Below are 8,354 nucleotides of genomic sequence, written 5' to 3'. Positions count from 1 at the left end.
CACGCAGACACTGGGAGAATGTGCAAACTCCAGACAGTCAGTCGCCTGAGGCGGGAATTGAACGCGGGTCTCTGGCGCTGTGAGGCAGCAGTGCTAACCACTGTGCCACCGTGCCGCCCTAATTTTGTACAGATCCTTCGCTCCAACTCGTCCATGCCAACCAGATATCCGAAAGTCATCTAGTCCCACAAACCAGCATTTGGTCCATATCCCTCTGAAGCCTTCTTATTCATGTCCCCATCCAGCTGCCTTTTAAATGTTACAGAGTCTTAGAGTTGTACAGCACGGAAACAGACCCTTTGGTCCAACCCGTCTATGCCGACCTGATATCCTGAATTAATCCAGTCCTACTTGCCAGCATTTGGCCCATATCCCTCTAAACCCACCCTGTTCATATACCCCCATCCAGATGCCTTTTAAATGTTTTGGAGGAGCCGGGGTTAGCCTGGGGTGGACAAAGTTAAAAATCACACAACACCAGGTTATAGCCCAGTGGGTTTATTTGGAAGCACTAGCTTTCGAAGCGATGCTCCCTCACTGGGTGGTTGTCTTCACCTGATGAAGAAGCAGCGCTCTGAAAGCTAGTGCTTCCAAATAAACCTGTGGGATTATAACCTGGTGTTGTGTGACTTTTAACTTCTAAATGTTGTTATTGTACCAGCCTCCACCACTTCCTCTTGCAGCATGTTCCATATAAGCACCACCCTCTGCATGAAAAAGTTGCCCCTTAGGTTCCTTTTAAATTATTATTCCTCTCACCGTAAACCTATGCCCTCTGTTTTTGTACTCCCCCACCCTGGGGAAAAGACCGAAGCTATTCACCCTATCCATGTCCCTCATGATTTTATAAACCTCTAAAAGGCCACCCTTCAGTCTCCGACGCTCCAGAGAAAATAGCCTCAGTCTATTCCTCCTCCCCCGATAGCACAAACCCTGTAACCCTTGCAACACCCTTGTAAATCTTTTCTGAATGGTTGCAAGTTTTACAACATCTTTCTATAGCAGGGAAACCAGAATTGAACGCAGTATTCCAAAAGGTGGCCTAACCAATGTCCTGTACAGCCACAACCCAACATCCCAATTCCTACACTCAATGCACTGCCTAATAAAGGCAAGTGAATCAAATGCCTTCTTCACTCTGCTATCTGCCTGCACCTCCTTCTCTTCCTAATCTGTGTGGATGTGAGTTACAATCATCTTTTTGCATTCTGATATGAATAGATTCACTCTTTTGTTAATTCAACTTATCCTGGTTTAATTGGCTACTTTTAAACACCAATTCAATTGGTTTGGGAGGAAGACATCCACAAGAAAGGCTCCTTTTCTAAATTAACCTGTTAGTGACCAACCAAGGATCCAGGTAAATGCAGAAAGGAAACCATTTCATCCCTGCTCACCTGGGAGCTTAACAATTTGGGGTATCTGTCTGGAACTGTAATAACGTGGGGAACAATTCTCACACCAGCCTCTCTTTGTAAGTGCTCCATGTATTTACGAAACAATGCCCTTCACCAGCACATCTCAGTGATATATTTAACATTCCATTCACATTAATCACTCCAAGGGCATGGTCTACATTAAGAATATAAACAGTAAGTGTTGAAACTCTCAGGTTCAGAAGCATCTGCTGAAAAAAACAAAATTAAGATTGCAAATTGATAATTGTGTTTCTCTCCACAGATGCTACCTGACCTGCATTTCAATATTTCCTGATTTTATTGCAGATTTCCAGCACTTGTGGTATTTAACTTTTGTATAATTTTTTTACGGAAGGAAAATGGAGACTTGAAAACATTGAATGGGACTTTTGCTCATTAACCTCTTGGGAATTGTCTGCTATTGAATGATTTGATTAAGACTTTAGACAAGGTGCAATCATGACAAAGTCTGTGGGATTGTACTTATCATAGATCAAGGAACAGCTCATCAAATAAGGCAATCCTCTGAAACATATGAATTCTCACCTCACGTTTGGGGAGAAAGGTATAAAAGATAAGTATTAGATGGGGTGAGATCGGATCACCATCAGAAAAACTTTGATCTTAAAACTGCAATTCTACAGTGAAAGTGAAAAATTGCAAAATGTACGGTTAATTGTCCATGATATTTGTTCCTCCTTATTTAATTTGTATAAGTATGTGTAGAGTAATTTATAAACATATATTTAAGAACCATTGTCATGCATTATTTTGGTAATTTTATAATTTGCCATGACTTTCTCTTCACCTTATTCAAGTAGAGTGTTTATTACAGTGAGTGATACCACACAGTATTTCAATTGCACTGAATTGGTTTTGAAAGATAACTCAATAAATGCAGGTTGATGCTGTAGCTGTTACCTGTTGATATATTTCGTTGACCTGTTCAGACGTGTTATGATGTTAAGTCTTAGGCAGAAAGAGGAAGAAGGTATAAGTAAGGTTCAAGAAACTGAAGACAGACAGAGCCCTGGAGATAACAGGAATGAACTCAAACTAGGAAAGAGAGAATTTGAAGGGACCATGCAATGTTTATGGAAAACAGGATTAAGGAACCTCCAAGGCATTTTACAGAGGGATAACAAGCAACAGGCAGCCAGGGAAAGGGTATGTCTTCTCAAGAGCAAAGGAGGGAATTTACACATGGAGCCGGAGGAAGTGGGTGAGGTTCTTAGTGAGTAAACTGCATTGGTATTTCCAAAGGATTCTGGGTAATCCAAGATGGAGGACGGGAAAAAGTTGTGACTGTAAGAGCTGCCCCTTTTTTGAGGCATTTTAGGTGTTGGGGTGATTTCCTCAAATTCCAGGAGCAGCAATTACTGTTTTATTATGCAACTTTGGAGAAAAACAACTCAAAACAACGGCACTTTTAAAAGGAAGAAAGGCAGACAAAGAAAGTGAGTACGTGGTCAGGAGGGCGGGAGGGAAGAAACCTACACTGCTCAGTGATATGGATAGGAAGGGACGAGAGGGATATGGGCCCAGTGCTGGCAAATGGGACGAGATGAGATTAGGATATGTGGTCAACATGGACGAGTTAGACCGAAGGGTCTGTTTCCATGCTGTACATCTCTATGACTCTATGACATGGTGGATGGTGAGTCTGGTCTATTGATATTCTAGAGCATGTCAATATTAAAAAGAAGGTGTTGGGGGTTTTGAAAAGCATTAAGGTAGACAAGTCCCCAAGACCTGATGGAATCTATCATAGAATCCTGAGAGAGGCAGGTGTGGAAATTGCTACGGATCTGTACAAAACATTTGTATCCTTTATAGTCACAGGAGAATTCCCAGAGCACTGGAGAATATCCAATGTTGTTTCTTTCTTTAAGAAGGGCAAAAAGAATAATTCAGGAAATTAAAGGCCAGATTGGCTTCCTGTTATTCATCGCTTGGACATCACTGTCTGTGCCTGGATGGTACCCTCTGGAAGTCACTCTGTAAAGATCTCCACCCCTCTACCTTGGGGTCTCAGGATCACAAGGTGTTCCTGCAAATGTCTCTCTTTGGCCAAGGTTTCGGTCCATGTGTAATGGTTTCCTGAATGTGGTTCCTGTGAAGTGCCTTGTGCCATGAAAAGGGATCACTACATGCAGGCTGTAGTTGGGTTGAAGTGTTATGGAGAGCAGGCAGGAAAGTGGAGTTGAGGCCGAGATGAGATCAGCCATGATCGTGTGGAATGACAAAGCAGGCTCGAGGTGCTGAATTACCTAATTTTTAAGAGCTTCGGAACACAACCAAAGACAGAGCTATCAATTGCCGTGGGTGGCTAACATGGTATCTCACCTCAGATGCATCATGAAGAGGGTGTCCATGTTCACAGCCAGGGGTTGTGAGTTCATATCCCATTTGGGCTGTTATGTTTTTAAACATGAACTCTGATCAGCAGCCTGTGTCTGGTTGATCTCAATTCCAGTTAATAAGGGGAGATGGTGGAGCAGTGCTAGACCTGGAGTAGGAATCCTGAACACCAAGTTCATGGTGTGGGGGAGATGGACTGTAATCTGACCATACAAGGTGGTGAAATCTCAGCTCAGGAGGAGGTTTGTCTGATGGTCACCATATATTGCTATTGAGGTTTGTTAGGAAGCTAACTGGTTCCATATTCTCCTTTCAGGAAGAAATCCTGGTGAGACTACAGACCCACAGCAATGTGGTTGACTCACCCTCTGGGCAATAAACACTGGCCTAGTCAGAAACATATCGCATTCCTTCCCTGTAGCTCGGTCACAATCCTGGAACACCCTCCATTGTTTCATTGTAGGTTTACCTCCAACAAAGGATCAAAAATCACTCGACATCAGGTTATAGTCCAATGGGTCTATTTGAAAACACGAGCTTTCGGAGCGTTGCTCCTTCATCAGGTGTAATGAGAGAGGAGGCATCAGACACAGAATGTATAAGTAAAATATCAAAGGGTCAGACAAGTGATGCGAAAGTATTGAACAAATCCAAAATGGCCGACTCCCTCCTGTTAAATCTTCAATCAGTTCGAAAGGAGATACAGACAGCACATGGATTGCAGTGGTTCAAAAAGATAGCTCCCCATCACCTTTCAGGGGAAACTAGGGAGAGGCAATAAATGTTGATCTAGCCAGCAATGTTCACGCCCTGGAAATGAATAAAAACAATCCCACAATGGAATAAACCGCCAGGGGAAAGGTCATAGTGTAATGACTTGAAAACATCAAGCCCCAACTTTGGATGGTTTCTATTGTTATGTTTTACATTATCATCCAAAACGCACCAGTCATTGACATAAAGGTTATGGTTTGGAGGAGCCGGTGTTAGACTGGGGCGGACACCGTTACCAAGCACACAACACCAGGTTATAGTCCAACAGGTTTATTGGGAAACACGAGCCTTCGAAGCGCTGCTTCTTCATCAGGTGGTTGTGGAGCAGGATCGTAAGACACGGAATTTTTAGCAACAGGATTGCAGTGTCATGGCATGTAATATTAAACAAATTTAGCTGAAGTCTTTCATCTTTTAGAATGATCATGTTAGTCTCAGTTCCTTGTTATGTACATCCCAGACCTTTGTTAAAGTTACATTCTCAAGAGAGTTTTAACAAACTGTGCCATCTCAGCTCAGATAATGCATTGAAGATGTGAGGTTAAAATCTGTCTGTGTCCCAATGTTAGGTCAGACTGATTCTATTTCTAAAGTGGCATTTACAGAATCTTACATGGTTTTATGCAGTTTTTGAGCAAAACAAAATATAATTCTGAAAGTACAAATTCACCCCACAAACGTATATGTGTGTGCGAGCAGGGGAGACCGAGTGAGTGTGGGAATTTGGGTGTGTGTGGGAGGGTGCAATGGTGTGAGTGTCTGTGAGAGTGTGTGTATGTGTATGTGTTTGAGTGTAATGGGGTATACATCTGTGAGAAGGTGTGGGTGTGAGTGTGTGTGTGTGTGTGTTTGTGTTTATAGTGCAGTGGGGTCAGCTGTAGTTTAGATGAGATTACTTACAGTTTGGAAACAGGCTCTTCGGCCCAACAAGTCCACACCGACCCGCCGAAACGCAACCCACACAGACCCATTCCCCTACATTTACCCCTTCACATAACACTACGGGCAATTTAGCATAGCCAATTCACCAAACCTGCACAGTTTTTGGTCTGTGGGAGGGAACCGGAGCACCCGGAGGAAACCCATGCAGACATGGGGAGAATGTGCAAACTCCACACACTGAGGCGGGAATTGAACCCGGGTCTTGTTGAAGTGATCTCCGACTGGGAGGGAAGACCTCTGTTTGGTGATTGTTACGCGGTGCCCATTCATCCGTTGCCGTAGCCTCTGCTCGGTCTTGCCAATGTACCATGCATCGGGCATCCTTTCCTGCAGCGTATGGCATAGACAACGTTGGCCGAGTCACTTGAGTACCTGCCGCGTACATGGTGGGAGGTGTCCCCATGTGTAATGGTGGTATCCATGGTGATACTCTGACACGATTTACAGTGTCTGCTGTGACAGGGTTGTTTGGTGTTGTCCTGAAGGCCGGGCAGTTTGCTGTGAACAATGGTCTGTTTAAGGTTTGGTGGCTGTTTAAAGGTGAGAAGTGGAGGTGTAGGGAAGGTCTTGGCGAGGTGCTCATCCTCATCGATAATGTGTTGCAGGCTGTGTCTATCTCCTGAGGAGGTCATTGCAGTTTCTCGCTGGGGCATGTCAGAACTGGCAATTGATGAGTTAAGCATCATATCACATTCTTATCAGGGCATCCTTGTGTACTTCCAAGTGCCCGTCACATTCCTCCTCACCTGAACAGATCCTGTGTGTGTGTACGGCTTGTACAGAGGGGACGGCTGTTTTAATATGTTGAGGGTGGGTTTGCGGTTGAGTGAGGTGCTGTGGTGCCCATCCTTGATGGAGATGCATGTGTCCAAGAATGAGACAGATACTAAACAGTAGTCCATGGTGAGTTTGATGGTGGGGTGAAACTCGTGAAATGTTGGTGAACATAAATGTTGGGAGAGTGCAGCATTGTTCTGACATGAACACAACCAAGGTTGAGGGGATCAATTCTCCTGACATGGCCCCAGGAGCACGTGTTGTCCCAGTGACCTAACAGCTACATCTCTGATCTTCTAAGCTACTGCCTGTGGTTTCCATCCCTTCTGGGGATACTTTCAATTTAAACATTCTCTCCAATTAAAACCCTCTCACTGCATTATCGCCATTCAAATTAAGTTAATCTCTGACCTAATGTCTTTAAAACTCTGCATGGCTGCTTTGAGATCATGGAATTAAAACATGACCATTCAGTTTGATACATGTGGCAACAAACGTTTGATAAGCTGGAGCGAAAGGGAGTGGAATTAATTTCTCATCTCTCCCAAAGAGACAGCATAGACATGATGGGCTTCAGTATGTGCAGTCAAATTCTAAGATTCATTGATCTGAAGTTAAACAGTCAAATGTCTGTGTCACCACAGTCGCCTCATCTGTTGTTCGTTTCCTCACTGATGCAGGAATGAGCATTGACCCATTTGTTCTTGTCTTTCTGGTACCATCCCTTCAATGTTGGCTGTACAAACATTGAGCTTGCTTGACTTCTGTACTGTCCTGTTGGTATTTAACAGGAAAAAATGCAGGTGAAATAAAGTTATTCCACACACAATGATTTATATTTAAATTCAATGAGTTGGACCAAGATAACAGTAATCCTAAAGGTGGAAGATTCATTGAAAATATTTGGTTTGCAAGTAATGATAGGCACAGTGAAAAGTTTTGTCTTGTGAGCAATACAGGCAGCTCACAGAGTTAAGTAGCATAGAGAAGTAAATAATAGGGAAACAGCAGCAGGAACAAAAACACAGGGACAGGCGAGTATTAAGAGTCTGTGAGACCGTTCAGTATTCTAACAACAGGAGGGTAGAAACTGTTTCAAAACTGGTTGGTGTGTGTGTTCAGGCTTCTGTACCTTCTCCCCGATGGTAGAGGTTGTAGAAAAACATTGCCAGGGTGGGATGGGTCTTTGAGAATGCTGGAGGCCTTTCCTTGACAGTGGGCCTGGTAGATGGATTCTATAGATGGGAGGTTGGCCTTTGTGATTGTCTGGGCCGAGTTCACCACTCTCTGTAACCGTCTCCGATCTTGAATGGTACAGTTCCCATACCAGGTAGTGATACACCCAGACAGAATGCTGTCGATGGCGCACCTATAAAAGTTGGCAGGGGTATTCGCTGTCAGTAATATCCGATGGTGTGGAGGGATCAGTGTTGAAGGGTTGGTTTGGTGATGAGAGTGTGATGAGAGCTGGCTTCCAAAAGCAACCTCTCCAACCGCACTCTCAGGAATCTCGTCCCCATCCAGAAACAGCAGCCACTTGATCACCACCTTCAACATTAAATCCTGCAGATCCTCGAAAATCTTGTGCAAGGTCATGTTGGATCCCACTGACCATCAACTGAATGCAGAGATGGGGATTTTTCCAAAATAGATTAGAAATAAAGGACAAGCCACAGAAACACCCCAGATGGGACTTGAACCCACAATCTCTGGCTTAGGAGGCCAGTGCCTTATCCATTAGGCCACTGGGGCCCCACATGCAGGCCTACAATGGCAGCCTTTAAATACTGCATCCTGACCTCTCATAGTGTGTGTTTCTGTGTGTTGCACTCTCACTAATTGGTTCTTACCCCTTCCATCTCATGCAAAATTGTTGGCTGCTTGATAAATTGATCCTGCCTCCCATTTCTCCCCAAACGGACAGATGAGAAATCCACCAAACTCCAACTGTGCACAACTCAAGTCTGAGGAAAATGGAGCAGACAGGAAAATAGTAAAGGGCTCAATGTTATTTTGTGCAGCACTTTCAAGATATTTGCAGTTCGTGGGGAAGGAGTAAGTGGAGATGTTGCAAAAAGCTGC

General features: G+C 44.0%; 1 non-coding gene across 1 annotated transcript; it reads right to left on the bottom strand.

Annotated features, from left to right (window-relative positions):
• Positions 1-7,951: 7,951 nt before the first annotated feature.
• trnar-ccu (transfer RNA arginine (anticodon CCU)) lies at positions 7,952-8,024 on the bottom strand. Its single transcript has one exon. It is a non-coding gene; the product is annotated as a tRNA-Arg (tRNA).
• Positions 8,025-8,354: the final 330 nt, after the last annotated feature.

Source organism: Chiloscyllium plagiosum, unplaced genomic scaffold (genome assembly GCF_037043375.1).
Source record: "Chiloscyllium plagiosum isolate Xiang-an unplaced genomic scaffold, Cpla_swu_hap1 HiC_scaffold_33, whole genome shotgun sequence".
Classification (NCBI taxonomy): Eukaryota; Metazoa; Chordata; class Chondrichthyes; order Orectolobiformes; family Hemiscylliidae; genus Chiloscyllium; species Chiloscyllium plagiosum.
This window is presented reverse-complemented; position numbering and strand designations above follow the sequence as displayed.